We start from the raw sequence: 18,000 nt of genomic DNA, 5'->3' as shown, positions 1-18,000 counted from the left end.
TTTAGCAATTCACACACAAAGCAATTAACGTTCATGAAAATTTCAAACCATTACAAAGTATATCAATCTTGGGTCACAGAGTGCTTTGTATACTGCTCTGCACAAATATTTGGGAGAAATTGCTATCAAATGCAACTGGACTTACTTCTGAGTAATCATGCCAGATTAGAGTCAGACCTTCTGATACAGTCCCTTGCTAGCATCTGACATTAATTAAAGTGAAGGGGGGAATACACAAATGGCAGAAAACGAGTCTGAAATTTTGATGTCATAAAACAAGGGAGAGGAAAATGCAGCATTCCAGATGTTTTCAGCATCAGCTCCTATCAGCCCAAAGTGGCATGGTCAATGGTCAGAAATAATGGGAGCTGTCATCCAATAACACCTGGAAGGCCATTTTTAATTTTAATTCACTATGCTTATTCCCAGGTAGATGCATATAGAATTGCAGCCTAAATCCCACTGGGATTTACCTCTAAGTAAACATGCATAGGATTGTGTTGCATGTGAGCTTTAAGGCCATATTCAAAACCTTTAAGCAGTTCCGCTGACTTGATCGGTTTAATTCCCCCTCTCTTGACTCGAAACACATTCTGACTTAATACACTAACAAACTTCCACGTATTGGGGTGGAGGGTTCTTCTTCTTCTTCTTCTTCTTCTTCTTCTTCTTCTTCTTCTTCTTCTTCTTCTTCATCTTCATCTTCATCTTCTTCTTCTTCAACCTGTGACCAAATGCTGTATTGAGAACTGTTTCTGTTCAGGGTTCCAGTCACTTTATCCTTTCCCATAATATTCCATTCCACTCCACTCCACATCCAGGTTCCTCCTCAACAGTCAGTCAGTAATCCATGGCAACAGAGTATGCTCAGTCCTTATTAGGCTATTTTTGGGGAGTGGGGTTCCTCCCTTTGGGGTTGCTTTCATATCAATTTCACAGGCACATCTGGTAGCCACAGCACAAAGCAGAATCTTGGACCTGACTGACTTGTGGTGTGATACAGCAGCAATCTTCTTAGGTTTTTATACTCCACAAGAAAATAACCATCCCAGACCCTCCAAATGGCCCTATTTTCCAGAATCCTGCCTGGTTTCTGATTTGATCCTGGAATGTCCCACTTTTCCTTAGGATGACACTATTTTCATCAGAGAAACATCGGAGTGTATGGAGTTATCTGACCCCTGGGCCATCTGAAGGCAGCTGTGTGTAGAGATTTTTTTCTTCTTATTGTTTAATGTTTTATTATGTTCTTATATATGTTGCAAGCCACCCAGAGTGACTGGGGCAACACAGTCAGATGGGTGGGGGTATAAATAGTGAAGAAATAATAATAATAATAATAATAATAATAATAATAATAATAATAATAATAATAGAATAGAATGACACTATTACATGTAACGACAGGTTACATATGCTTCAGGTTAAAGACTCCGCTAACCCAGAAATAGTGCTTCAAGTTAAGAACTTTGCTTCAGGATGAGAACAGAAATTGTGCTCCAGCGGCGTGGCAGCAGCAGGAGGCCCCATTAGCTAAAGTGGTGCTTCAGGTTAAGAACAGTTTCAGGTTACGAAGGACCTCCAGAACGAATTAAGTACCATATTTTTTGCTCTATAAGACTCACTTTTTCCCTCCTAAAAAGTAAGGGGAAATGTGTGTGCGTCTTATGGAGCAAATGCAGGCTGCGCAGTTATCCCAGAAGCCAGAACAGCAAGAGGGATTGCTGCTTTCACTGCACAGCGATCCCTCTTGCTGTTCTGGCTTCTGAGATTCAGAATATTTTTTTTCTCGTTTTCCTCCTCCAAAAACTAGATGTGTCTTGTGGTCTGGTGTGTCTTATAGAGTGAAAAATATGGTACTTAACCCGAGATATCAATGTATTTTCATCAGAGAATTGTTGGAAGATATGTCATCCCCCCAACCCTTAGACTAAACATGATGTGTAGCCTCTGCCCTCCCCACAGTGTCAGATACCATGTAGAAAAGAATGAGCATGAATTTGATTATGAATGCCACATCCCTTCCCAGCTTTGATCACGGAATAAGCATTGTTAGGAAAAGAGAGATGTTGTGCCGATGCTCCGGCATAGGATTTCCATAGTAAGATGAGCTGTACAGTTCTCTGGCTGCCGAACAACAGAAGGGGTTTTGTATGAGTCTGCATAAGCATTGAAATGGCAAATGCCTTCACTTCCAGCAGTTTGAAGTGAGCAGTCTGGAGCACACAATACTGACTTCTAGATGTCAAAAGAAGAGATGGTTAGCATGATTGGGGTTCTCTGTGTTTTATCAAACAATTGGGCTGTCTCCCTCTCTTATTATGTAATTGGGTCTCATCTCCCCCCCCCAACCCTGTAGGGGTAGTGAAACTTATCTCATTGCTTTCATCGACTGGAAGAATAAGGCTTTTGATTATAGCTAGTGTTTTACAGCCATTGATCCGTGCAAACAGAAAACTTTAAATCAATGGGTCGGGGGAATGGTAACGAGTGAAGTAAAATCAGTAAACAAGCAGTCTCTTGTTGCTAGTTCAGCTTGAATGGCCTTAAGTATAAAGACTGTAGATTAACTGTGTGGTATATAGCTACAGGGAGGAATATGGGTTCCCAGTAAAGAGGAAGAGGAGACATATTGGGCCTAGTAGGTTTTAATTCTAGAATTCAACTTCTGGACCAGTCCCAGATTTACAAAAGATATCCTGGTTTCTGATTTGATCCTGGAATGTCCCACTTTTCCTTAGGACATCTCATTTTCACCAGAGAAATGTTAGTGGGTATGGTAGGATGTCCCTATTTTCATTACAAAAAAAATTCCTTCCAGTAGCACCTTAAAGACCAACTAAGTTAGTTCTTGGTATGAGCTTTCGTGTGCATGCACACTTCTTCAGATACCTATTTTCATTGAAAGGTATGGAATTATGCAACACCCCCCTGAGCCCAGGAGATAAGTAACTATGCAACCTTTAGAAGACATTTGAAGTCTGCCCTGTAAAGTTTTTTTTTTTTTTTAAAGTTTAATGCTTAATTGTGTTCTTTATATAATATATATGAATGGTGCAGTATGGCAGTGGTTTTTCAAGCTTTCTGCCAACAAGATGCCCTCTCTCCTTATGGACTTCTAGGTTATAGAAATCTTGGGTATTACAAAAAAAAAAGTTTCTCAGGTATGTTCTAGGATAAACACAAAAGGTATCAATAGCTATGCTTTGTCCTAACACATAGAAAACTTTCAATGGCAGGAGTGAGCTCATTTATGCCAATCTAACCATTGTAGATTGGTCTTGGCCATGTAAAACTTTGGGGAAGGATGAGGGACTGTGCAAGAACTGTGTATTTTCATTAAAGCCTCTCTATATGGATCAAACCATCCAGATGGGAATCTTCAAGGCACGAAGGAATGACAGTGGTTATATGCTGGGAAATGCCAAACCCTTCCCTAAAGGGTTTGTATCTAACGATATGACAGCCTTATTGTGAGTAGCTAACATGGTTAGCTACAGTTGAAAACTAAGGGAATCATTACTATGGGTAGTATCCAAGCAATATGTTCAATCAGTGCAAGGATTTACATTTGTGCAACATAGTTTTCACCACACTTCTCTCCCCATGTGCTTCCTCCCCTCCCCCAATCTGCTCTGGAGGGTTGGAGGAAACCCTAGAACAGATTTGGGCGAGGGCACACAGAGGGAAGGAGAAAAGTTCTGTTGCACAAGCAGAAATCCTTGCGCTGACAAGATGCACTAGTTGAATACCGTCTTAAATCAGTCTTCAGTTTTATTTTAAGAGAAATCCCCCACTCAGAAGCTGATTTCTATTTTAAGGGTAATACAGTCCCCCTGTTTAAATGAATGAAAGGTAGAAGTGACCCAGCAAGTACCATATTTTTTGTTCTATAAGACTCACTTTTTCCCTCCTAAAAAGTAAGGGGAAATGTGTGTGCGTCTTATGGAGCGAATGCAGGCTGTGCAGCTATCCCAGAAGCCAGAACAGCAAGAGGGATTGCTGCTTTCAATGCACAGCGATCCCTCTTGCTGTTCTGGCTTCTGAGATTCAGAATATTTTTTCCCTTGTTTTCCTCCTCCAAAAACTAGGTGCGTCTGGTGCGTCTTATAGAGCAAAAAATACGGTATATGTCTTATATTGATTCAGTTCATTAGCACAGTTTTCTGTCTCTGATTGGCCATCCTGCTCCCATGATCTTTCAAACTCAAAGGGTCTGGATATTATACATCAGGTTTTATGCATGTACATACTCTGCTTCTGAAGAATGGGATGTATTTGCAAGGAGTTTAAAGTTTTGAAAGAAACTAACAATAACCGGTAAATATAACCAGACTTTCTGAAGTCCTGTGTAAATATGCCAACTTTCTCTGTAATTTTTCTCCACGAAAGCAAAATGAAGTATAACCAGGATACTCAGCATAAAACTAAAAATGGTACCCACATACTTGGAAGTAAATTTCATTGAACTCATCTGGGATTTACTTCTGAACAGGCATGTGCAGGATTTCTCTGTAAGTGAGCTTTGGGGTGGCATATCTCTTTAAAGGCTTGAATTTTAGAGAAAGCTGAGGATCTGGAAAGAAACTAGTCCTAGCAGTGGGACAAATTGGAATATTTCAGGTTGCACTTTACTAGCTTTCAAACTGCTGCAAATCTAAGATTTAAGATATGTCAAGAAAAATTAACTGCACAACCCTTTCAATTTGTCCCTTAAGGGAACCCATCATTAGCATACTTTAAGAAAATATGTTATGCTTGAGCAGTAATTATAAAGTCACGACCTTGTGGGAAAATGCACATAGGGCTATCCTCAGAAAACATTTTATAAATGGAAATTAACTTAAGAAACAACGTTGGAAGTGTTTCTTTTGATGTTAATCAGAATTTAGTTTAAAAACAAAATGTCCAAAATAATTGAAAGTTTCCCCAGTAGCGTATTACTCCTTGCAACAGAAAAGGGAGTAATCTAGCTTAAATCTGAAGTTGCTACACATTTTTTGGCATGTTTTAGCCGGAGGATCCAGGGAGACCTTATTAAGCCTCTCTTCTTCTTTTTTTAAACAGGGAAAAAAAGAGACCCCTTCAAAGAGATGTTCTTTGCTTCAATACTGACAGCAGGATGCAGTAGAAGCTTGGCTGACAAGCACGAACTCTGTACTTTGAGATCCCCAAAGCGAAAGTATGCAACTGAACAAGTTCCTACTTGAAGAGCTAATGGACTCTTATCATTAAAAGAATGACAACACATATGGCCATTTTCGATTAGCTTACAAGGCTGTGGAGCAAGGCTCTGCGGTTTTGTAATTATTGTGGCACACCTCATAGCATTAGGTGCATTAAAAAAAACACGCAGTGAGGATTGTAATTTATGATGATGAGAAAGGTGTGTTCTACAGCTTGGGCAGGTTCCCATTTGCATGTTTACGGCTGGGTGGCTGCAGTACCAAGTGGAGACTTGCATGTGTGGATGATGAATTCTGGGTCACACACAGCTCACAGATAGATCTTTCATATCACCTTTGATGCAATGTTTTCCAAATTCATGTTTAAGGACTAAATGTTATGATTGTGTACTTGGGAGTAAGTCTTGCTTGAACTAAGTGGAGCTTACTCTACACAGGATTGAACTGTGAAGGTTCAATAAAAACTGCACACAGTGAAAGAGTCAGATTCTTCACAGATAAACTCTCCCTTTCTCTGATTTATAGAGGGGGAAAGGAGGATTGCATCCACTGGCTCCAGTGACATGAATCATAGCTGCATATGTACTGTGAAATATTTCTGAAGTGGCAACTGGACGTACAGGAACTTTCACAAAGTACTCATAACTCAAGACAGGAAGAAACCCATTCTCATGCATGTTCTGCAACAGAACTCTATGACCCCTTATGGTGCACCCAGATCACCGAGAAAATTTGATTGTTGTTCCAAACGCTTCTGATTAGGCCTTTACTTAGGAATCAAGCCTTGAATGTGGCAGCCGCTGCCCTGTGAAACTCCCTGCCAATAGAAGCTACTTGCCTTCTTTTATATGTCTGCTAAAATTGTGTTTTTGAGACAGGTCTTTACAGTGTGAAGTTCTTTGCAAGCATTTACTGATGCTTTTAATGCTGTAACTATTAATTTGCATGATTTATACTGCCTCACTGTATTTTTTTTTAAATGAAAGTGCAGTCTATAAATAAATTAAATCGCTAATAAATAAATGTTGCATTTTTATCTTTTTTTACTAAATACAAAAAAGGGATAAATTGGCTATGCATTAGTCTATATATATGGCAAAAATGCAGTATGCGCATCAGAAGCTGTAAAACACAGGTGCTTGTTTTAACCCCACTCCCCCGACCTTAACAATGGTAACAATTTTTAATACACAACATGTTAAGATGTGCTATATATTCTACTGTAACTGTCATGTTAACTTCTGCTTTTGGAGGAAAGCAAAAGAAGGGCAATGCAGGTTTGTTTCTGCGCCAGGAAATCATTCTTGACTGTTCTTGTCATAACATTAGATATGTGCCAAAGACAAGTAATGTAGGAATTGCAGATGCAGTCTGGGTATGCAAGAAAAGAAGTGTGTTTGCTGGTTGTCTGTTATCATATTGCTGGTCCTGCAAATGTGAGGTATCCCAGACTAAACCTAAACCCTTTGGTCTTTTAGTCTAAACAGATTCGCCATTTTGGAGTTGTCGGCTTGTGAGAGCCCATCACTCTTTGCCGCGGTCTGCTTTCAGCCAGTGTAAATATTGGGATGTAAGTCATTTTCACATGGTGCTTGGGCTTCAGTTCCATGAGAGGAGAGTGCTACTGCTAAACACACACACACACACACAGAGAGAGAGAGAGAGAGAGAGAGAGAGAGAAGCCATAGGACCACCCATGTGCAAGGATGCCATCCACGTATGTTTACAAGCACAGTGTGTGGTGTAGTGGTTAAGAGCGGTAGTCTCGTAATCTGGGGAACCGGGTTCACTTCCCTGCTCCTCCACATGCAGCTGCTGGGTGACCTTGGGGTAGTCACACTTCTCTGTAGTCTTTCAGCCCCACTCACCTCACAGAGTGTTTGTTTTGGAGGAGGAAGGGAAAGGAGAATGTTAGCCGCTTTGAGACTCCTTAGGGTAGTGATAAAGCAGGATATCAAATCCAAACTCCTCCTTGTGTTTACAAGCACCAGTTCTTTCTCCTTGTGAAGATCCCATCTAATTGCAAACGTAGCCAGACAGATGAGTATAATAATTAGGGAGGTGTTATGTAGATTGTTTGAGGACCAGGAGGGTACTTATGCCCCATATTAGTGCCTTAAAATATGGAAATTGGAGGGCTTTATCTATTTAGTTCCATGTTTACCAAACCTGGGTCTCCAGCTGCTGTTGGACTACAACTCCCATCATTCCTAGCTAGCGGGACCAGTGGTCAGGGATGGTAGGAATTGTAGCCCAAAAACAGTGGAAGACCCAAGTTTGGGAAACCTTGATTTACAGTGGTGCCTCGGATTAAGAACTTAATTCGTTCTGCAGGTCCGTTCTTAACCTGAAACTGTTCTTAACCTGAGACACCACTTTAGCTAATGGGGCCTACCGCTGCTGCTGTGGCACCGAAGCTCGATTTCTGTTCTCATCCTGAAGCAAAGTTCTTAACTCGAGGTACTATTTCTGGGTTAACGGAGTCTGTAACCTGAAGCGACTGTAACCTGAAGCGTCTGTAGCCCGAGGTACCACTGTAGTTGAATAGAACTACTCTTCAATAAAATTCTCTTCAGGACAGTGCACAACAAAATTCAGTTGAGCAAAAGTTTAGCAAAAGGAACAGTAACAAAATAATAACTAAGAAGAACAATAGTAAAACTCAAACAGAACAAACAGTGAGAGAGCCCATATAAGGCTTACTAATGGTCTTTGCCAGGCAGCTAAATGATAACAAAGAAGGTCAAGTCAAGTCAAGTAACCTTTATTGGCATCACATAGGAACATAACAAAGAAGGTGCTTGCCAGTGTTTATGCTGTGCCCAGCATTGAAACCTGAAGTCTCCTCAGAGGATGAGCAGGACACCCCAGCAGATCTCCTGTCACATCAGCTGCCTGGCTCCTAGGCCAGCTCTGAGGCTCGACCCACTCCCATTTCCACCAGAGCCATAGGAAGAAGTGACAGTGATCCAGGTAGGATCTTCAGGACCATCCCTGTAATATCTGGCTAGCAGCACATGATGCTATTTGGGAAAAGAAGGAAGTGCATGGAAGCACCTAGTCTGATCCCATCCTGGCTGAGAGCCAAGAAGTGGGTAGATTTTTCCGCTCCTGAATAAGATCCCAGTGTGAGCTGGCTCATCACTGAACCAACCACAGAAGCAATTGTTCCCACTCAGTTTCAAATGACAGCCTTTCTCAACTGGGGAAATTGACAGCATCAGGTGCGCCACCACCAAGAAGGTCCCTGTCCTGTTAGTCATCCTCCTTTTCTCAGATGTGGGAGACACTTTCCTGAAGACCTTAAGTTCCTTTCTGAGCATGAGCAATGATGCCATTTGCTAGAACTGATGGACCCTCTTTGCTCTGGCAAATGAATGAGGTCATAAGAAGACATTCAGGTTTGTGACAAGTTAGCAAAGAGAAAATCAAGGAATGAGAAAAATAGCCAGGCAGAGGCTGGATACCTTTATTTGAAACAGCTTCTGCTTAACACCAGCAATTTTAGTGATAACACTTCACAAGATTGTTTGCATTTCTAGTTAAAAGATAAAAGTTGCTTTAAAAAATTATTTTTTTAAGTTCATTGAACTAAGCAGAGTAGGCCTACTGAAATAACCGACTTTCCTTCACACCATGTTCATTAATTTCATTGGCTCTATGATGAGCAAATAGTTAAACATCACTGTGTGTGTGTGTGTGAGAGAGAGAGAGAGAGAGAATGAGAATAGATCAAAACAGCTGTCTGTATTTTTTGACTTCCTTTGAAGACATGGCTATAGGGACTGTCTCAATGAGTAATTCCAAATTTACCACTCTTGATTTCTATAACGCAGGGCTGGTTGGTTAGCTGGATTTTTCATGCTCACGGAAGCATGGCTTCTTCTTTGACATTTGTGCAACAGTATTAAAACATCATTCAAAGTTGAACTTGTCATAGATATTCACATTTGAATATTCATTAAAGGTAAATCAGCTATACAAATGTGATGAATGAATTTGAATTGCACTCTCTAGTTTCATCCCTGCCAGGCATAGAAAGCAAGGCAAATGAAGAAGAAACTGAAGGAGTATTGGCAAGCTCTTTTACATGTTCTCCTGGTACTATTTATTTACATGTTTCTAAATTAATCTTGCAATTCCTTCTGTTCCTCCCTTTCTCACACCCTCTGCTTTCCCACATCCTCTTCATGTTCATCACACATTTTTTGCACATTTCTTAATTGTCCAATGTGTACTTTAAATGGAGTGCAGATTTGGGCTCAACAAATTATTTAGCTCTGAAATGGCCAGCATTCTATTCCCAGGCAAATCAATTAAATATAATTTTGCACTCGAAAACAGAAGGCCTTCATCCACACTTTGCAGTTCAAATGAGAATTATTGGTCACTAGGAGGTTACGACAAAATGGCAAATCTGCAGCTCTGTTCAAGATTGCCATTTATAGATCAGAATGTTCAAAGAGGCAAATATATGAGCAGGCAGGAGGACTGAACTGCTGGCTGCTGACGTCTCAATGGTCCTTTGTACGGAGAGAGCCTCTTCCTTGCTGCAGTTCCTAGGACATTAGAAAAATTGCTCTCCAAAACTGATTAGTCACAAGTTTTCCAGTCATCACTTAACATCACCAAGCAACTATCACACAGGTGTGAGGTAGCCCTAAGTCATCTTCTTGGAAGTAAGAATATTTGTTTGTTTGCTTGTTTGCTGCATCTTTTTCTCACCATTCTCACCAAGAAACTCAGAGTGGTATACATGGTTATTTTCTGCCTGGGCTTTTTTCCCCAGTCAGAACTTGAAGGAACTTAGTAATGTCACCTCTTAAATGGGCACCATTAACATTCTAAGAGAACGAGGGAGGTGTTCATGGAGCCAGTGTGGTGTAGTGGTTAAGAGCGGTAGAGTTGTAATCTGGTGAACTGGGTTCGCGTCTCCGCTCCTCCACATGCAGCTGCTGGGTGACCTTGGGCTAGTCACACTTCTCTGAAGTCTCTCAGCCCCACTCACCTCACAGAGTGTTTGTTGTGAGGGAGGAAGGGAAAGGAGATTGTTAGCCGCTTTGAGACTCCTTAAGGGGAGTGAAAGGCGGGATATCAAGTCTAAACTCTTCTGATGATGATGAACTATGCGGAACTGGCGAAACTGACATGCAAATTGTGAGATAAGGACAACTGTGACTTTAAAGAAGAACGGGGACTTTTTACAAATTATTTAAAAAGGCAACAAAATGAATTGGACTCCTTGGCAGGTTTTGAATAAACATATACAAATTTATTGAGGGATAATATAATAGACAGATAATAAAAGGATATATACAATTTTACAGTATGCAGAGAATAATGTGAGTTGAAAAATCAGAGAGAGGAGCTGAGGGAAGTTTGGGGGGGAGGGAGGGGAAAAGGGGGAGAATAATGAAGATGATTTATTTATTTATTTTATAATTTGTTATGTTGAAATTGTTAATAAAAAACTTTTTAAAAGAAAAAAGAAAAATAGCACTGCTTCTGCCCATTTTATCCACATGCCTACCTTGCGAAGTAGGTTAAGACTGGATAACCCACCTAGCTTAAGGGGTCAGTGGTCCCTCCCCAGTCCAGATCCCTCCCCAGGTTCATCCGTTATATCACACAGTTCGTTAGTTCTGCCTTCACAGTTCTGATAATTATCACATACGATTAACATATCTTTGTCCCTTCTCCATACCTTTCTTTTTACTTCAGCAACTATTCTTCTTTTTTAATTCCTCAAGTACTACCCTGGGCAAAGGCAAGCAGTGGGTCACTTGAATGTCAAAGTCATAGCTTTTCACCCAAGGTGAGTTGAGAAGGCTGAAAAGATGTGCTTAAGCAGTTCCTGCTCATGTGTGATAGAACCATCACAAGCTATTGCCGATAAGACCTTTCTACATCACTGCACCATCAGGTATCTCATGCATTTTATATTTGTGCTCGAAATCACTAACCAAGTGCATTATCTTGGAGCCTGAATATATCTGAAGGACAATGTGCCTCCTCACATCTCTCTGTGGTGGTTACAATCTTCAAGATCAATTATACTTAACTGTTTCCCTGGGCAGGTTGCATTCCATTTTCTGGAAAATCTGTGTCCATTCTTCATTTTCAGTGACACTCATACAAAGGCCAGCTTCCAGTACACTGTGGCTGTTTAGCCGAGCCTTTGTCTAACCGGTGACATGGATTCTGAATACAATCTGAGAGGCTGGAGTTTTGTATTTGAAGATGCAACACTCTCTCAGTCCAAAGAGAATATTTTTTTGAAGCACACTGCAATTGCTGCACACACACAGAGAGACCCTTTAAGATTTTTTCTCCGTATATGGAACCTTGGTTACAAAAACTAATTTGCTGGATTATGGCAATCTGAATGACAAAAGCAGGCATTGCAAAATCCACAACTGGAATTCTGTTTTCTGTTTTTCTGTACTTTAGTTTCCCCAGGAAAAAAAAAAACCCACACAAGTTTCCTGTAGAAAAGAGAGCCAGCACCCACCAAGAATAGGACTCCGACATGCGACAATTGTCCAGTTGTCAGTCAGGAAATCCTCTGAGTGACCTTTGGCCAGTTATCTCTCTCAGTCTACCTCATAGGATTATTTTGTAGATAAAATGGGAGAGAATTTTTATATGCTACAATAATGTGGTAATGTGAGGTAACAGGTCCGGGTGTTGGGTCCTGTATGACTCTAACCCAACCTGGCTTTCTCTGATGTCTGATTTCTCAGTAGTACCATATTTTCTTCACAACCTTGAATTTACAAATTCAAAAGTGCACTATCCTGTGCATATTTACTTTGAAGTATGTCCCTCTAAATTTAATGGTACTTGTTTCCTAGTACCTATACTTAGGGTCACTGCCCAGGAATCACAGACGATTTTGCAGATTTTGCACAAGAATAATAGCTTACAATTTCATTACGTTTGACCCCTAGCCTCAAGTGTATAAGAGAAATTGTTTGTACGTAATTAACTCTGTGATTTATCTACCTAGAAAGCAGCTGCCCAGATAATCAGCTGAATAAGCCTGGCTCTGTATTCCTTACTGCTTCTTGCTGACATGCCTGTGAGATGGTAGCTTGCTAAACGGCACCCTATAGGAAACGTGCTCCCATCTATTTCTGCTATGCATCTCTTAATAGTAGATGTCATATGTTCTCTGAAAACACTTTTTTGAGAGAGGCTGCATATGCAATATTTGACACCAGTTCTTTGAAATAACAAGGATTTGTTGGTACGTGCAGGAAACTTTTCTCCCAGTGGTTTTCTGTAGGAATGTTTCAAGCAAGCTGCCACATTGCCATTGGATCATATAATGGAAATAATCTGTTCAAACTTGCTTCAAAAGCTTTGCTTGCTCCTTTACATTATTCTAAGTCAGGAGAAGTTGTGTGTTAATGGTTTAAAAAAAAACAACCAACACCATCTGTTACATATAACATTTAAAAAAAATTCAAATGGGAAAGAAGCAAAAAAGTATCTTAATTCAGAGACTGTAAATGATAAAGCCTTATTTCCGCCACTCTTGTAGTTTGCTATGAGGGGAAATCCAGCCCAGATTTAAAAGCAGAATTAGTTTTGTTTCTACAAAACGGAGTAACATATAAACTCTGCCAAGAATGGATGTGCAATATGAATACCAGAATCTGAAGTCATGTGTGTAGAATTCTGTAAAGTGGCAACTTTAGTGTCTATTTTGAGGGCCTAAGATTCTCTTTCCTTCAGGGATTAGAAAAATTGCAAGAAAATCTGATACCATATATATGAGTACAGGGAATGGTTTTCAGAGTAAAATAGTGCTTCTAAGAAAAACAACAACAGAAATGTCTGTTGGAAAACAGCATGGACCAAATGGGCAAGTATGTTTTCGAAGGCTGTATATCATGTACACATTTTTTATATGTGATTACTTTTCCCTCCGTGTATAATTAATCTAGGGTTTACAGGAATTAAGTGGATACTGTGAATGCAATAGAGAATCCATGTAAACATATCATTGGCCTTGAAAGCTTTAGTCAGAAGGAAAGACAGAAGGAATAGAGAATGAGTCAGTGTATTTTAAAAGTTCACAAGTGGCCTGTTCACTTCTGTAATTGGCTAACCCCAGCTAGCCCTCTAAACTAATTCTTAGCCCTCCCTGCACTGATTTTTCAAAAATGAGGGAGGGAAAATAAGCAGAGTGATAAGGTGGACAGAAGGATTAAACCTCTCTGCCTAGTTGAGCACTCTAGTGGTACGGATGGGGGAGAAATTCAATTCACTTAACATTTAAACGTGATTGAACCTAATTTGGTCTGGTTTGGACAGATAATGGAAGTTCCCCATATGTGGTGGGAATGTAAGAAAGTGAAAGACTTCTGGGAAAAGATATATAATGAATTGAAGAAGATTTTAAAATATACATTTATAAAGAAACCAGAAGTCTTTCTGTTAGGAATATTAGGAAACGAGATAAAAAGAAAGGATTGTAATTTTTTTCAATATGCAGTAACAGCAGCAAGAGTGTTACTGGCCCAGAAACGGAAACAACAGGAAATACCGACTGTGGAAGAATGGAGAATGAAGCTGTTAGACTATGTGGAGCTGGATAAATTGACAGGAAAGATCAGATACTTAAGAGACCAAAAGTTCATCGAGGACTGGGGGAAATTTGTGGAATATCTGGAACATATAAGTGAGGGACAGATAATGCTAATGGGATTTAAAGAAGCACTGTGAAAAATTAAGAAATATTGCCTAAAGGGAATAGAAAGAAAGATATAAATAATGTCAATATAAAATTAAGAAATGCGTAATCTAAATAATAACTATGGATCATTTACGGAAATGCTGAAGGAAGTCCTGAAAAGGAATAAGTTGTGAAAAATTTGATGTGAAACTAATATGTTTTTTTGTTTTTTGATGTAAATTAATAAAAAATCATTTTTTTTAAAAAAAAGATAATGGAAGTTCCCTCCTGTAAGGGTGATGGACCCATTTGAATGGCCTGCCCTTGGAGACAGATGAAACATGATGCATTCCAGATGTTCTAAGGGGATTTTTCTGTGACGAAAACTGGCGATCTTGTCAAAGCCCTGGTTTTACTATGGAACAGCATGATGAAATGGGTGCTTCACATGACCGCTCCTGAGCACCCTCTCTGGTGTCATGGAGCCCAAGTGGTCCCTCAGTATTCTGAGGAACTCCAGATTATGAAACAAGTGGCGCAATTCTCACTCTGAAGCTGACCGAATACTGGTTAGAGTACGTTACTATGCCACACCATGTGCAAGTGCAGACTGCTCTTTTTGCAGCTTGTATTGCATTCTCTGTTAGCTAGCTGACAGAGTTATTTTGGATGGTCTGGAGGTTACTGACACCCATCATGGGGGAGGGAGCTCTGGAGCATTTGAAGATCTGTGTCAAGGAGCTGTCAGTGAGGCAGGTCATCCACAGGGCAGGTACACACAGAGAAGGCACGGAATGCAATTAGTTTTTTATTAGCAGAAAATAGCAATACAGTGGGTTGCGAATGTGATCCGTGCGGGAGGCACGTTTGCAACCCACAATGTTTGCAACCCACAGCACCACATCTGTGCACGTGTGGGTCACAATTTAGCACTTCTGCATAAGCATGAGCTCTGAAACCTGGAAGTAACCCATTCTGGTGCTTCCGGGTTTGGCGTGGTGTGCAACCCGAAAACACACAACCTGAACGTCTGTAACCCGAGGTATGACTGTACAGCAATGTCCCAGGTTCATCTTAACTCAACAGAGGCTCTCCTCCTCATCCAACCAGGCCTTGACAATCCACTATGGCCAACTGGCCACACAGTTTGAGGATAAAGCTCTCAACTTTGGAGTAATATTGACTCATTGCCTCTCCAGTCCAGGTACCAAGTGATGTTATTGAGGATGTATTGTAGGATCAATACATCCCATACAGCTTATGCAAACATCTTACGTGGACAAGGTGCTGGTGGCAATACATTCGATCATGTGCCCTCTTGACCCCTGTTCTTCCTGGCTTATTCAATCCACCAGAAAGGAGATGACTGGTTGGGTTCAGAGCATAGCTAATGCTTCTTTGAGTAAGGGGCTGGTCCCTGCTGCATTAAAAGTGGCAGTGGTGTGATCACTTCTAAAGAAACTGGATCTGGGCCCTTTTGATTAGAACAACTATTGACCAGTCACAAATACCCCCTGGGAAGAATGTGGTGGAGAGGGTTGTGGTGCAGCAGCTGGATGACAAAGATTATTTAGATCCATTCCAATGTGAAACTGAGTCAGCCTGATGCAGAGAATGGGACAGAGGGAGGTCTACCTTGCTCCTGCTTCTTGGTCTCTCATTGGCTTTTGACACCATCTACCATGGTATCCTTCTGGATCAGCTCCAGGAAATAGGAATTGGGAGCAATGTATTACAGTTATTCCAATCCTACTTTTGAGGTTGATCCCAGACAGTAGCATTGGAACAGTGCCACAGGGCACTATCTTATCTCCCGTGCTATTTAATATCTATATGACACCACAGAGAGTGGTCATTAGGGGTTTGGGGGGCAAGGTGCTATCAGTATGCTAATAATATCCAGCTCTAGTTCTCCATAGCAGCTGAATCAAGAGAGGCCATGCATTCCCTGGGCCATTGCTTGTATGCAGTTATGAAATCGATGAGGAAAATCAATGCCTAGTTATTGAACACCTTTATTTTAGAAATTCCTCTGGCCAGGAAAGTGTGGAATTTCTCAATGGCCCATAGTGTGCGTGCACACACACACACACACACACACACACATGCCCCAAGAATCAGTCAAACCTTGTTATCAGGGAAGCTTCAATCCATCACCATTTCATTTAGGTGCTTATCTTGGGTGTCACAAAAGTAACTCTTTTTCTTTTTTGCTCACACATTCTTCCCATTTAATGAAGTGGGCTAAGATATCTATGTGGTACTTAGATAAATGTTTTAGCGTCCTTCCTCTTAAAACAGAAGCAAAGAGAAGTCCTGTCTGGATGCATAAATTTTATCAGGAACCATGATTCATGATCCCGAGCGTAAGATTCACAAACAATGTGACCCCAACCCTGACAATGCATTAATCAAGCACTAAAAAGAAAAGCAAAAAGAATAGAAAGGAAAGGAAGGAAGGAAGAAAAAGAAATTTCAAGGTTCTAACTGGAAGCAGTGAGCAAAGTGCCTAACCAGATCAGCCTCTTCACTTGCATTATTCCATTTATGAGCCTGCATTTAAGAGGAACAAAAACAACAAAATATATGAGATGCAGTCGTCTCCGACTCAGAAAATAAAAGGGTAGCCAAGAAGATAAATGGACATTTTGGTGCTATCCAGGTCACCTTGACAGTTTTGTAATATCCCAAAGTTGAAATAACGAGTGTTTTCTCAAAATAATATCAGTATGTGAATTATATTTGATGTATTCCCCTTCTTTTTTGTAATTGTTATTCTATGGCCACCAAAAAATGAAAAGAAAAATATCCCCTTAACATTTTTATCACTGCAATGCTGCAGTTGGCTGTAGCAATTCTTTAGTCTGCTTGCATGCAAACAAAAGGTTTCTTACAAAAGGTGTTTTTTAAGTCCCTGCAATCAAAGGTCGCGATCAGTGGTTCCTAAACCCCATAGTACATGGAACATAGAAGATAAGTTTCACCTTTGTTTCAGGGATCCAACTTCTGCCTTAGAAGGAACTTCTTTCTCATTTCTTTCTCTTTATCAGCTGCTGATGCAACTAACCAAAGGGTTAGTGTGACTTTCCAACATACTGGAATTGCATGCTCAGTTATGCTTATCCACAATGTTTTTTACAATGCAGACCCGAGTAATTGTATATATATTGTTATCCGCAATCATCTAATTGTGCATCATCATCATTCAAAAGCACAGGCATATTTCTAAGCAGTACAAGGCAGAAAATGTAGATCTGAGTCACTGTTGTACGCACATCATCAATCAGATTTTCTTAACTACTGCCAATCATTGGTTTTTATAGAGACAGAATTTTGTCCCTTCTCCAGCTCAGATCCTCTTCCACCCACCCACAACAGATGACCAGTGGACTACCTTCTTCCCCAGTTCAATGCTGGGGAAGTTCAGTGCACAAAATAATTCATTTCAGTTCAAGTTCACCCCTTCCAAAAAGGAACTGGCCCCATTCTAGTTTAATTCACAATTCATTCAAGTGACCCTTGGAATTTGCCCCCAGCCTTCAGAATTTTGAATGCTGGTCTTAGAAAATGCTCTTAAGGAGAATAAGAAAACATCAGAACACACGCATAATGCAATGTGAACAAATAATTTATTTTTCCTAACAAATATTATATTTAAGCTTCGACAGAAGCACTTTTTCAGATAGGTAAAACTGGTAAATTCGCTGTCTACAATCAAACCAGACAAGTGCTTTGAAACCATCTCCATTTTAAGATCTTGCTGCCTTTTTAGACTGTGTGTTTCATTATGTTTCTGAATTATTTTACCTGTATTTTAATTGGGATTTTTATTTTAGTTTATGGAATCTACACAGTTAATTTCTTTTGAAGGGCTGTATATGTATTATTATCATTATTTTCAAGATACAGCAAAGTGGGTTTGGGTGCTTATAGATTTGGGTATAGGGAGGGAGCAGGTGGGATCAGGGATGCAGGTGGTGCTGTGGTATAAACCGCAGAGCCTCTTGGGCTTGCTGATCAGAAGGCCAGCAGTTTGAATGCCCGCGACGGGGTGAGCTCCCGTTGCTCGGTCCCAGCTCCTGCCAACCTAGCAGTTCGAAAGCATGTCAAAGTGCAAGTAGATAAATAGGT

Source organism: Podarcis melisellensis (genome assembly GCF_964234715.1).
Source record: "Podarcis melisellensis genome assembly, chromosome: 4".
In the NCBI taxonomy this organism is placed as follows: domain Eukaryota; kingdom Metazoa; phylum Chordata; class Lepidosauria; order Squamata; family Lacertidae; genus Podarcis; species Podarcis melisellensis.
The sequence above is the reverse complement of the archived record's forward strand: the minus strand, read 5'-3'. Positions refer to the sequence as shown.